General features: G+C 25.1%; 1 protein-coding gene across 1 annotated transcript in view; it reads right to left on the bottom strand.

Annotated features, from left to right (window-relative positions):
* The window catches only part of LOC114120263 (chaoptin-like), a 227,470-nt gene extending 214,995 nt beyond the window's left edge, over window positions 1-12,475 (bottom strand). Inside the window, exon 1 of the mRNA XM_027982118.2 lies at window positions 12,122-12,475. The gene's annotated coding sequence lies outside the window, so the exon portion shown is untranslated. The remainder of the gene's footprint in view (window positions 1-12,121) is intronic.
* Between the last annotated feature and the right edge of the window lie 3,283 nt (window positions 12,476-15,758).

Genomic DNA, 15,758 nt, shown 5'->3' with positions numbered 1-15,758 from the left:
ATGTAAAAAAAAAAAGTTACTATTTCAGTGAAATCTATCAGCCAATGCCCTAACCACCGAAGCTATTCTGAAAATTATACCTACAAGTGTATCACATACATCAATGCATATTATTACTATAATTAATAACACATAATATAAATTATGTAGAAGTAATAAAAAAAAATTTTTACAGACCAATGATTTGCTGTAATTTCTGAATAATAAATATTATATATTATTTTATCGTATACCATCAAAATTCAAAAAAAACTAAATAAATAAATATGATGGAAATCAAATTTTAAGTCGGGTAACAATTTTAATATTGATTTACATGAAAAAACATTAAGTTTTAAACAAATAAACTGTAAAAATATATCGGTTATAAGTTATATCATCACTCATAATGATAGCAGAATATATTTAAAAGACATGTCATTATTCTTTGTAAATACTTCTTATTTTTATATGACAGAATTGTTGTATGTAATTCCAATAAATACACGTTGAACACATCATTTGTACAATATTTAGCATCATTTTGAATATGTTCTTTTCAAAAAACGGAAGTGTGTGATAACTTACTAGGAAAAAGAAGTGCGACAAAGATTGATTATTTTTTTTTTACAAAAAGTGCGTTAAAAGAATGAAAAGACCACAAATGAGACTAGGAATGTTAAAAAGCAACATAGACTGATGATGTTGGACTTAAATTTGATCGATGTCGTAAATTTTAGATGTTTTGTAAAATAAATGTGAAAAACCTCAATTCTAGTCCGAGATAAATCAAGAAGAAATAAATTTAAATTATATTTATCATTGAAAATATGAAAAAAAAATATGAAAAATATTTTCATAAGAAAATTGTATAGGTAACTAAAATGACCAACATTTTTACCTCTTATGTGAAAATTCCTACAGTAACCTTTTAAAGAAATAGATAAAAGGTTTCATTAATTTACCTACACAAATTTAGAAGTATTATTAAAAATAGAAAATCATAATTAAAATAAAAAATAAAACATAAATCGTTATAAGTCACTACATAAATTATGTTATAAATTTTAATTACTCAAGTTGAACTATAATTATATTACTTATAAGTTACATATTTTATTACATATAATGTCTGTTATCAATATAGGTAAGTAAATAAGTTAAATTAATAAAAACAAAATATACTTTATATATATATTATAAATTTAATAGTAATAATAATAGTTAAAGATTTACTCTATTTTATATACACACTCTATTAATTTAAAGTGATGGAACTGTTATTAATAATTGAATTTCTTATGATTTTTTTTTAAAATACAATTTATGGATATTGAATAATATTACATACTATATTTCTATAATAATATGACAGTACTTTACAAAGGATAATAAATTTATATTTTTAAGTTTTTACAATATTAAATTGTTTAAAAAGGCCCAATAAAATTTTGTAAACAAAATGTGCAAAATTAATGGGAAAGCGAACGATTCAAAATTTTCAAATAGAAATTGTGAGACCTATATAAACTCTTTTCTTAGAAGAACTTTCTTTCATATAAAATTATCCTGTTCATAAATTTGTATTACAAAAGCATTACATTTTTTAAAGCTATAAATATTACATGTAAGTCGGTATACACTATACATAATATTCTATAGAACTATTTTACTAGTACCGACTTACAGTTAGATTTTAGATTAAATTAGATTAGCTACATTTTTTTAGCTTTTAGTCTTTAATAAGTATAGACTGTGTTTTATTATCATTAAATTAACGAAATTTTCAATTATTATTCGTTGTTACTAGACTTAAACTGACAATAATATTGTACATAATACTTAGATATTTTTACCGTTTTTATTATTTTAAACACTTAAAATTGTATTGGACAATACTATTCTACGAATTAAATGTATATTATTGATTATATTTATTGTAGGTCCTTAAGCTGCGTATAAAATCCACAACATTTGTTAATATAAACATATTAATTGTATTGTAAATAATTAAGTACCTACTTAACCAAATATTCAATAAAACAAATATTATTAGAATAAATTCGATTATTTCAATCGTAATAGGCAATGAACAATCAAAAAATTAAATATAGAAGATATATATTTTATTTTATAAATTAGCAAAAAATAATTGTTATGTACCTATACATGGTTCTAAATCTACAATAATTCCTTGGTTATATTGAATTGTCATAATAATTTATGAAATAAAATATATATTATTTATTGTATTGATTAAGTAGGTAATGATATTTTGAATGATCTAGACAATTTTTAGTAAGAAAATAAAAGAATAGACACTCCTATCTCAACTAAAGGACAAACTCCATTTACCACGAACACAATGGGGTCACACCGGACGTCCGGCCATTATCGTCTATGCAAACCTGAAAATTGATCCAAGCGTAGACAATTCACAGAAGATTCGTCAATAGAAACTCACGTAAACATAAACGTAATCAAAAAATATATAATATATATATATATATAGTAGTTAAAAATAGTTATCATATTAGAAATAAAACAAACACATTATTAACAAAATATTATATGTTTGCATTGTTCGCTATCATGTTTTATTTTTCGAATTTTAAAAAAAAATGTAAAATATTAATATTACATTAATCTAATTTTAGTAATTTTCTATAAATCATAAAAAAAAATAATATTTAAATGTAGGTAGATAGATAATAATAATCAGAGAGATTTTAATAAATATATATTTTATTTTTTTAATTTAAATGCTAATCGTATAAGTAAGTATATTATTTTAAATATATAGCCTAATTATAAATATATCATATAATCACATAGGTACCATCTGTTATTACAATTTGTTAATACAAAATTAATAATCGGGGAAATATCAAAATATAAAATTTAAATATAATATTCTAAAAGCTATCGGAAAACCTGGATTCTGAGTTAGGTTAGGCTTAGGTCTGAGTTAAACATTTAAAATTATTGTTAATAAATCATTTTAATCCAATAACGTTTATAAACTAAGCTTAATTAAAATCGCATTGAGTCGTTTTCAAAATATTTCAACAGTTTTGAAGTTTTTTGAAACATACAAATAAAAAGTATTGAGATAATTAACAAACTACCTCTTCTAGGTACTGAATAGTCTCAATTTTCAATAAATAGATTTGACTTTAAACTTTTGAAGCATTAATTTTGTTTAAAAAATTGTACAAGACATAATATCATTTTATAGAAAATACATTCCCAACTGCTTAGAATTTAAATCGAAATTTGATCATTTTTGTTTTTTTCATACAACTGTGTTAATTTTGTTAATTGGCAGATAATATGGGCTCAAAAAGTCAAAAGTGCATACGTATTATTATGCCTGAATATAAATAAGAGTTTATTGCGCTCAAACCGTTGCACGCTGCATTCACTAATTTTTAAATTTGAATTTTATTTAATTTATTTAACTTTGTACTGTTGTAAGTTGAATTCTATCATCGGAACCTAATCTCATAACACAATTTAAAAATTATTGTAAAAAGCCAATCGGTATCATCCATTTTATTAAGTAGATTCTACTTAGTAGAACATATAACAAAAATACAACTTTATCTCAAAAATAACGTAAACTTCTAAAACAAATTTTAACAACACAAAAATATTAATCAAACTCTATTGTTTTTTTTATTATTATTGCAAAGTTTTCATTTCAGCAGTTTTCAAATCAAATTACACCAGTTAACTTTTTTCAATCATTTTATACAACTCAATTATTAGTTTATTTTAACAATTCCTTTTTGATATATTGTACCTCAGAAACTCGAGTTTACATAAAGTGCTATGCACAATAATATTGCAAGAAATTGATTTGTTATCATTAAACCATTTAAATTCAAAACATTTTGTGTTTATCTCTTTTTTTTATATAACTGCAAAATTATAGGACTTTATAATATAATATTCTTTACAAATTTAATCTTAATAAAAACTTATCATTTTTTTCTTTTACCTACGATCTAAATACCATGATAATATATGTACAATTAATAATAGGTACATATACTTATTTTCTACTATGTACTTATGTTTTAATGATTGGTCATTATAATATCATTTAATCATATTATTTATTAATTACTTTTAATTTTCTTCATTAAAATCTTTTAAGAAATACTTATAACGATATTTTTAATATTAATAATTTTAATATGGAAACATTGATTTAATCCTTGTCTTTTATTTTTCTCTTATCTTTTATTTAAAAAAACAAACAATTCTTCATTTGAAATCTTAAAAGTTGTCTTACTTTCTTGCCAAGTTTACTTATTTTTACCATCAAGTATTTGCCTCATCAGTTTCTCGTAATGAAAAAAAATCTTAATAGCTATTTTATTATAAAATTTCCCCTGTCTTCCTTCAAGAAATATAATCTTTTACCAAGCATACCCTTAATCCCTCACTTAATAATTCTCGTCTGTGTCTTTTTCATAAATCCCGCACAATTCGCTTAACATGTTTTATTTACTGTCTTACCTTTTAAATCTCTCTTAACATTCATTATTAGTTTTCTATTTAAATCAAAAAATGCTAAAAATTACCAAACAAAGACTATTTTACACATTTCAAAAGATTTGATACCTTTCCTATTTATTTAATAATATTACAAATGTATACACTTAATACATACCTACGTGAGGTAACAAAACAAAGAACTGAGAAAATCACTCTATCGAGTCTGGTGTTACTAAATGTACTAAATTTATCTAATGTAATATATTCAGTATACATTATGTATCATGTTGATTTTTAATATTAAATAACTTTTTTCAATATTTATTTAAAATCTAAAGAATACAAAATATAATGATACATTATATCATAAAATATAATCATACTCAAGTTAATTATATATTGTATTCATAAATCTAATAAAAAAAACTACATTGACGTTAACTTAAATAAAATATCAATTTAATTGAAACTTAACCAAAGAACAATTAACATTTTTTAAATATTATTAAATATTAAATAAATGGTAGTTATGATTTTAAGATAAATTTAAGAGTTTAATAATAGTTGATGTAATAGTAATTGGTGGTAGAATTTAAAATAATATTATTCAAACTTTCCCTAGTTTAAGAATGTCTAGGACCTAATATTGCTGTTAGTAGTATTTTTTTCCAAAGAAACCAAGAAAAATATATTTTAAATAACTGTGGACAATTTGTCTTAGTAAACAAAACAAAAACCACCGAGTCTGAAAACTCATCATGTCCTGGCTCTCGTCGCTTACATTAGGCCAAAACTATGTAGAACATTAAAAAGTAAAAAATGTTTCATGGGTGTCAAGTCAACTTTTTTCTGAGATTCATTTCTACAACATTAATTGCGATTAAATACAACAAAAAAAAGTAATGAAAATCCCCAAAGACATTTATATCTACTTATTTTTCATTTTCCTAAGCTTAGTTCGATATGTTTTAAGTAATTAAAAGTAAACCTCCAGCTACAGAGACTAATATTGTTTATTGTATTCATGTGTATCCGTAAAAATTTAAAATAATATACTCGTACTTAAAAATATTATTTCTTTTTAACTTGTTCAATGTGTTTTAAATTAATTTTTATTATTTAAAAATATGTAATATATTAATATGTAAGTGTATATAATTACATAAACTTCTCTTGCTGAGGAAATTACTGGATAAGATTAACATAGTAGCCTATGACCTAATTTTATTTATTTATTGTATTAACTAACATATTTTCATACTTTCGGTTCCATAATAAAATATTTAAGGATTCCAATAAGACCATAACAAATGAATAATACAATTAACACATACGAATAATATTAACTTATATATATTATAGTTATGGTATTAATAATTAAATGTATGCTAATAACTGATCATAATAATAAACAAATCAACATCTTAATTGTATATTTAATAAATCATAATAATGTGTAAATGTTCTTAAAAAAAAAAAAAAAAAAAATTATAAGTGAAGTATAAATATTATAATATTCAGTACTATTTTATGATATAAAATAATATAAATATAGAATATAATTAAATGTAGTAGAGTTATAACTTGATATTTTAAGTAAAACAATGATTTATGGTGAGTACTGAGTCATATTTAGATAAATATTTTTAAATAAATTTAAAATATTTGAATACCTTATAGATAATAGTTTGACAACTTTAAACATATTATTGACACGAAATTCTCCAATTAAGTCTGTTAAAAAGGTTAAATATAGAGTTAATAATAATGTCATTATTACTTGGTCGTTTCTGAGAATTAAATCAAATGGTGACAGAGATAGTTAAATCCACAGTGAAAATTGTTTTTTCCTATTGTCTCTCATCTAAATTGTTTTGATTCTGACTTGAACCAGTTAAAAAACTGAATAGTAACTAACACATTTTTTTTATAATTTTGATAAAAAAAAAAAAACATATTAGATTCGAGAAATCTTAAATAAATTTATGAGTAATTATATGGTTACAAGTTTAATTTTAATATTATGATCTAGGTATAATCATGAGATATAAAGGGTCATTAAATGTTGTTATAATTAGGTCGCTAGTAAAAATATGGTTCTAACAAAACTGTAATTTTAAGTTACAAAAATATTATTATAGAAAATAACACTAAAAATTATTATTTGTTAGGTTCTATGAATTACGATAATATTGTAATCAAAAACTCTTGTTTCAAATGGATAGTACTTAATCGTGTTTAGATTTTTTTGTTTTTTCACAAGAAAATATAAACTAAATTCTCTCGGTGTATTTATGATTTAATGATTTAGCACAGTACATGGTTGTATGCAAATTTAATCGTAAACGACTTTTTTATTTTATTTTGGTGGCTTTTTAAAATTTTTCCTATCGAGAACAAAAACTATCATTCACTCAGGGACAAAAACATTTACTCACCTGATGTTAAAATGTCGTCTATAATAATACATAAAACTACGAATATACCCTACAATTCTATACATGTCTATACCTACACAGTTAACGAATACTACACATGTCATATATTATTTTGTATGCTCTAAATGGAAGTTTTATAGACTAAAAGTCGTTTAATCGACAATTTAGTATAACTGCTTTCGACAGGTCCGTGTAAAATAATTAGGCTATAGCTGCTGTTTTAAATATGAGTGAATTGCAGTTTAATCATTTCTTTATCATATTTTTGGTGATATTTATATAGCAGTTTTTTTCAATAAAATAAAATAGTTTGAAAATTAAAACTATTAAAATTGTATATTTTATCGGTTTTCTGAACATTTCATCTGGGCATCACGTCGTGCAGGTATACTATATTTGTATAAGTGTGGGCGACTGTGACTGGAGTTGTGTTATAGTGCCTATTGATGTAAAAGTAGGAAGGAAGGCAGTGAATAAATTCATTATATGTCTTCTCTTTCTCAAATGTAGTTTACATATTATTATTTGTTACGTCAGAAAATTAGACAATAATATAAAATAGTTAATTAAAAAAATTAAATTGTTAGATTTTCAACTCGAGTTTAGGCCAACTGAGGTCTGCTAAATATTATACGTACCAATTCTGTTTATGACATTAAAATACCCCCGGCTGCGCATGTATATATATAAATATAAGACGTAAACAAGTACCTACTCAACAAACGTAGTTTCATTGAACACATATGTAATATGTAAGTATTTTAAATATTTATAATTTTTCAAAAAAAATACATTGTTAGGTACCTATTAAAAAATATGAACTATAGGATACAAAAATCTACTAATTATAGCATCCTGGAGACTTTATGATATAAATTACCAGATCATAGGTATAAGCGGAATATCGATAACGGGTAATTTGCAGGATTATTATTACACATACCGTCGATATCTACCCATGAAAAAGCATTAACTGACGCAAACGCTTTTCGCTATATTTATATTATTATATAGGTGTATTACAACCGACCAAGAGGCTTCCACTATATATTCAGGTTTCTTCAGACATTCCCGCTGAAACTATTATTAAAACTTATAAACAATAAGCGTCCATGCCACAATAGTGACGCGTGGACGTGCGGTTGAAAGGGGAAAAAGTTTTTCGATATTTTGGGTCGTCTTATTGCGCTTTAAACTTAAATTCACGTATTTCTTTCCTTTCCTAATATCCAATTCTGTGAGCTGAAAGAGTTTTGAATCGAGTGTTTGTGTGTTAAAACAACGTAAATTTTGCTGATGGATATTAAAATTTGTTTTTTAACTTTAAATCGCGTTTGAAAAACAATAAACGGCTTCCTATGACCGGCGTAGAAGTTAAAAATTATTTTGTGAGTTTACATCAAAATTCATAGCTAACGATAAATCACAATACCTCGCACGACATAAATGATTTTATTTTTTATTATTTTTACTATACCTACATAGGTATTTTATTAGTTCTCTGATTTGTAGTACGAAACATCAATGTGTTAAAGAAAACGGATATATTAGTAGGTATATTTGTACATTTTGTATTGTGCTGCTATTTAATGATATGAATATAATATAACGAGAACGGTTTTGTCATTACTTAAGTCTTCTACGATAGTGATAGCTGATAGGAAGATGAAGATGATCAACGGCGTATAGGATAAAGAGAACGAAAGTAATTACTTCTACTTTAGAAGAAGATTCAATAGTATTAGCTGTGGGTTTCTGTACTGTAAAGTGTTTGCTCCTAAAACCAAACTGGAAATGGGATAAGTTCTTTCAATAGCTTCAGCGAAATTTTTTCAATTACCTTAAAATTATGTAAGTAGACTTATTAACCTTTGAAATTTAGATAATCAAAAGATGTTTAAGGTTTGAGAACATAGATAAAATATAAGATAGATAACCAACTTGACGGAAAATCTGGTACCAGTGGTACCTAATGAAAACAGCACTCCCAACAACTGACCTTTTGAACTATGCTGTCTATATTACTATACTATTTTATTAATGCGTGTATTAAACAACTTGTGTAGTAGTATCTTTAATGACTGAATTTTATAATGAATAAACGAATCCAATTTATTATGTACCTAGTCAAAAGATTCTGTTGATGAATTTTAAAATTAAAGAAAACGTTTAAACTTCCATAGAAACAAGAAGTATAACATCGAGTAAAAAATCATTATCAAGAAGCTATTGATTATAGAATGTTTGAATATATACGAACATATTCGATTAAATGACCTATATATATATATATATATATACTACAGTAAAGTTTACATTATTAACTTAATAATTAAGCTCATAGTAAAAAAACATATTTTTCGCTGATTGGCTAATACATAATTATTTACAAAGAACAATGAATTTATTTTATTTTATTATTGTTAATACCTATTTATTATCAAACTAATATTATAAAAAAAAACAAATTATTATTTTCTTTATATTATACACTGGAAAATATATTCTAATTACACAAGTGTTGACTAATAGCATAAAAATTATACTAAAAATATAATTCTCGTTTGTATCAATTATTACTCAAGAAAATTATGGTTTTTCTAAAATTATTAATTTTTAGTTGTATTTATAATATTTCTGATAATATTTAATTATTCATAAATTACCTACTTAGTTTTATAGAAAACTACTTGTACACGGAAAAAAATAGTAGTTGTTACAACCAGATAAATGATTAACCCAACCATAATCTCAAGTTAATATACACACATAGAAATGGGGTAGTTAAATAAGCTCCTAACTCTGATGTCACATACCAAAAATTCGGTTTAATCGTTTTTTTTTTTTAAGTAAAACCTCAATAGAGCATTAATTTAAACAACCAGTGTTGAGTATTAAACATTCTAAAGCAACAAATTATTAATAGTAAAATTAAGATACTTAGTTGTTTTGATAAATTTATTTATGTTTCAATTAAAATCAATATAGGTCTCATTTTAAAACTATTGAAATAGTTAATTTTAAAATTGTATAAAGTTTGTTTTTAATACCAATATTTCTGTTTTAAGAATATAATAGATATTTAGACTTGTTTTAATAGTGTATTTTAATTCAAATCAATTAGTCCCGATAGGTAGTCTAATGGTTTAGCGAGTAGAATTTTAGGCGACATATAGGTTAGGTAAATTTAATCAAGATAGTTAAGGGTTTAGAACTCATCAACTGAGAAAAAAATCTTGACACTTCTTTTTCCAAAGAATTTATTATTATAAGATTGTTTATTGTTAATTTTACTTATTTATGACAGTTAAATTCAAAAGTATAGATTATTTGATTCAACCTTCAATAGTGTGTTCTTTTTAATTATTTTTAATAGTAGAAACACGTAATATAATATGCCATCAGAAAAACACATAAATAATGTTAATTTAAAACCAAATCTGGTGTTGTTTTAACTCCAATAAGAGTTTATGTTAAAATTATAGCGTGAACAATAGATAGTGTTAAAACAACCGTCCAGTCGCAGTAAGCGAAAATTGAAGTGCAAATGTGTTTAGCAATAAGAACATTTGGAGTTAATGCAACTACAAATTTTTATGTGTGTACTGTGTAGTGACACAATAAATGTATAGTTGGGAGTACTAAAATGAATTAGTTAAATTTATATAGTTGGAATAACTATAAAATAATAGTTATAAATGCAATTATAAAATTACTATTTTTGTGGTTGAAAAATATGAAAAAAATGCAAAAAGATGCCTAGAACTCGGGGGGATCGAGAACTTATGACGGGTAACCCTCTTTGCCTTTTGTCTTACAGCCCTAACCTATCAAGCTACCTAATATTATGTAGAAAGATGCCTAAACTGATCATTTAAGCAAATATACAAAATAATCAGAACACATTATAGGTATTTTAATTGATAACAATAATTAAAAATAATAACTTCTTTACACGAAATACATGTTTATACAAACCCAAAAACCATGATTATTGGGAATATATTGTAAAATCATGGAATTCGATTTAATTAAATCGCTATTAAAAGTGATTATTTAAGATTATTTGAGATCACGTGAGATCCGCACGTGTAAACGATTAACCCTTTTTTCGCGAATATTGTTTAATTGGAACTACATACCTTAGTCGGTATTATTTAAGTGCAAGTTCACTCTACTATGATGCCATTTAGATTCTAAAATATAATTACGAGGTAGAAATCGTGAAGTATGCAGGCTACACTTCCTTGAACTAGTTAACGCGCGTGTACATAATGTGACAAAAGTTATTCGAAGATTCCATACGTTTTTAATTGTATTTAACCAAATTCTAATCATTTGAAATTTTATAATTCATATTACTTAGTACAAAATTCTAATTTTTGAATTAAGGCGGGACAGCTGCGCCATGGTTATGGTTGGTATAACTATTTAATATTTGTACATCAACCATTTTTTATAGTTATATTTAACCTACTAATTCATTTAGTATTTTTAGCTAAATACATTGTTTGACCCAACTAAAATATTTATTACACCAACTAGAAACTATTTATTATAACCAAATTTTTTTTTCCATGATAATCATAGTATCTGTAATATTATATATTACTATAATAATTATTATACATATTATACTCTTATTATTATCTTATAACAGTTTATATAATATTACATATCTTAATACTGAAATTACTCTCTGAATGTACTTAATAAATTATATTAGGCGGTATGGACACATATTTAGGTATCTACAGATAACCGACTAAAACAGTCTGTATGTAAACTATTTTTGTCTTTCCCAGTTTCACTCCACCGAATTCACACCCTATCTAATTATATAATAATACAATAATAATATAACACAGCAGATATATTACAATTTACTAGTAATCTATGTATATAATATAATATACATATTATAGATCATATACTATATATCGGACTATATATACTGACAATAATACACAATATAATTATATTCAATATTTATATGTCCTGCGACTATTTTTACTTGTTTAATTTGTATTTTTAGTTTTGCTTGAATTTTTTTAACCTATACAACTAATATGATGTACAATATGGAGATATAATAAACCAATGTTTTATGTTGTAACTATTATAGAAATACCTATACGAAATTTTCACAATCCTACATTTAACCAATAAATATTATAAGTAACTGATGTGCAACCAACCTTAAAGAGCTTTAATCTTCATGGAACGGGTGTCACACATTTTCGAGTTAATGGTGATAGTATCAATGTTTGCTCGGCTGTGTTCCGTACTCGTTTCGTCAAAACTTAACTTTAACACTGTACTACAACATGTACCTACTTAAGCACTCGCGTTACAGCAACCAGAAAACAATTGGTTAAAAAATCTAGTTTTGTCACACTACCTACACAACAATATTATTAAACACGCACATAACTCCCGAATGATAATGAGATCAGTAGGTTTGAAAATCGACGCGAATCGGACGTATAGCGAGACGGATTACGAGGAAAACGGACAAGTCAGTCGTCACTGACAAGTATTTTCATAAGACTGACGATGGTAATGTGTTATAACTTATGAGAAATGTGGGTAACAAAATATACATTTTACAATATAGTTTCTCAGTAAAGGCATGGAGCCAACCGCTGTTGACAATTCATAGTAAAACCGCGGGTTTATAGAACCTCACTGGTTAATTTGAGAACGGACGTCGCACACGCGAAAGTATTGCCAAAATATGCATATTATTTTATATGCGAAACCGGTGAGATTCTAATTTAAGCGGTCTGGATCGCGGCTGTAAGTACACTACCTGAGATAACCGCCGAACATGGTATAATACGTATAATATTATAATTACTTATGGTATGTATCTACTATACTACTATGGCGGTAGACGAGTATCCACATAATTCGTCGCAATAATTCGTCATAAAACGGTCGTTGCAATTTTTTTTTTTTCCATTGTCCGATCTTCACCACTTTTTCGTTTTTTCTTCTTTCTTCTAATACGTACTATGGGTACTTAATCTTTATCATTTTGATTATTTAATTTTATAGTTTTAGACTTGCCACCATAAAAATGAGCCATATTCGTAACAACATAATATATTATAGTATTGCAACAGTCAGACCAGTAAAGACTAAGGGAGTATAGGTTAAACAAGTTAAGCAGCTTTTTATTATAATATTTACTTTATTATTTGCCCTAAAATATAGGCGTAGTTAACGGGGGGCTTAGCCCCCTCAGTCTGAATCATAGCTTCCCAAACACTCGTAGATGTCTGGCCCTGGAAGGGCTAAACTGCTTAAGTCCCCTCCCAACAAATTTGACCACCCTACAATAAAGCCCTAAAATTAAGTAACATTCCGTGCACTTTTTTACTAGTCCGAGCCTACAGGTACCGTCAACTCAGGTCAACGGCAACGGTTACTTGTAGCCCGCAGTTTTCTGAGGGCACGGACAAAATATGTAGGTAGGACGCGCATGTAATATTATTCACAGATTCCTTTAAAGATTAAACAGTTTTATACGTAACTTTGACCGTTAGATATTTAAAAAATAAGTACTATTAATATTGTACGTACCTATTTAGACACTTTTATGTGGTAGTTGATTCTAACTCAACATTACATAAACAATCAACCAAATCTGGTTTGATTTCTTAGTTTTATTTTAGATAAATAATAACGGTCATAAATATATTTATAAATTATATAAGCTACCTATCTAGTAAACATTTTTAAAAACATAAAATGTAATCCCTTATGAGTTATAACTATGATAATCAATCATGGAAAAAACAATACGAGAACTTAAAATAGTTTTGGTGGGTTTGAAGTTATACCTACTGACCCAAATGTGTATTGCATTAAAACCTCGCAAGACTTAAATTCGGGACGGACTGCAGCAAGTTCTGTATTATTTTAATTATTATTAATTATTATAATTTTAGTAGGTCGTACTGGTTTTAAGTACCTACCTAATTTCAATTTAAACAATTGCACTACCCACTTTATACCAACAAAGTTTGTTTCCACAGAACTTTGCATTTATTATCATTCGCATAATAATATTATTAATTGTCGTATGAAGTGCGTAAAATATGTAACTACCTACTGTCTAGTTCGGAGTAAATCATTGCGATTGTCAAGTATAGGCAACTGTAGTATACAGAAATATAAATAATATTGAAAGAAGATTAAAAATAAATTTTTAATTCAGTTTCAAATTAAATTTGAATTAACTATCGTAAATTAATTTTCCAGGTCGGAAACACTCATTCCTGCGTGTAAATTGCTAACCTAACGGTACGGCAAAAAAATTAATGACTGTACGGTAGGAGCGACATAGCTGGTAGATAGAATAGAATATAATATACTAGATACACTGTTCAGTGTTCATACGTGTAAATTTACAACCGTAATACTGGTTAATGATTTATATATTTTAGTATATTACATATGAAAAACAGTTAAAGAAATTAAAGAAATTATTGTTAACAATCTATAGGTAGATGAGTACAATGTGAGTATAATGCGACACCAAATTCAAAAAATTCAAATAAAAAAAAAATATTTAAACGGTTATCAAAGTAGGTACCTACCTATGATAATACTAATGATATTATAATAAATAATAATCCCACATTCACATTTTCAGATTTCCCATAAATATAACATCACTACATTTACAAAATTTAGTCTGAATGTTAATGGATCAACAAACTTTATTTTTATTGTTTTTAAATAATTAAAATATTGGTATTTGTTTCTAGGTGTTAATACATAGGTACATTGTCCAATATACCTAATAATAAATTGTAGTTCTTTTAAACAATTATAAATCTCTCAATTATTAGTGAATAATATAATCACATCAAAATATTATTATAAATATATTATGATTTGGCTTTGGCAGATGGTTAGACAATTTACAATAAAATATAAATAGATGAACAAAATATGTTAATTCCGTTTTATTATTAGTCATAAGTAATATCAACTCATTACAATAATAGTTTATATATAGGTAGTATATGGCATAATATGATAGTTAGTAAAATACAAATAGTATCAAATTTGTATTACATACCTATTATATTAAAGTCGAGAATTTATGTATTGTAAAACATATTATTATTATATAAAATAAATGATAATAAAGTTCATTGTATATATTGTATAACACACATTGAATAAAATATAACAGTGGCGTAACCAGAGAGGAGTCTAAAAGGGCCATGGCCCCCCGTCAGCTGTATTTTTTTTATTTTTATATTATCAGTACGTCTATAGACTAAAAATAAAAATGTTTGTATATTTTAATAATTTCAGCAGGATGTATTTAGTATAATACGTGGTCAAATAATAAATAGGTATATGAATTACCTCTCTTTTTTTTATGTAATGTAAGCAATACAAATTTAATTTTAATAAGATTTTGTTATTGCCCTAACTCCCTTGAAATCCTGGTTACACCACTGAAATATAATAAGAATATATTATGAATATCTACTTCAAAAAGATTTGTAAATTTCAAAATATAAACTTATATAACTTTTATTTTGTGGTTATATTCAGTAAATAAAACAAAATAAATGCAACATACTAGTTACTTTTCAATTTTAACAATTACAAACAAAATTAATAATAAATAATTTTATTTTTTATTTATTTGGTTATATTAACAAAATGATTTCATAATACAACATTTATGTTATTAGTTATTACATACAAAATATATTATAATACAATAAGTAAAACTAAATAATAATAATAATAAAAAAAAAAAACTATTAAATACTAGTATCAAACACATGTTAAATGTGTAAA

This window comes from Aphis gossypii, chromosome 1 (assembly GCF_020184175.1).
Source record: "Aphis gossypii isolate Hap1 chromosome 1, ASM2018417v2, whole genome shotgun sequence".
Classification (NCBI taxonomy): Eukaryota; Metazoa; Arthropoda; class Insecta; order Hemiptera; family Aphididae; genus Aphis; species Aphis gossypii.
This window is presented reverse-complemented; position numbering and strand designations above follow the sequence as displayed.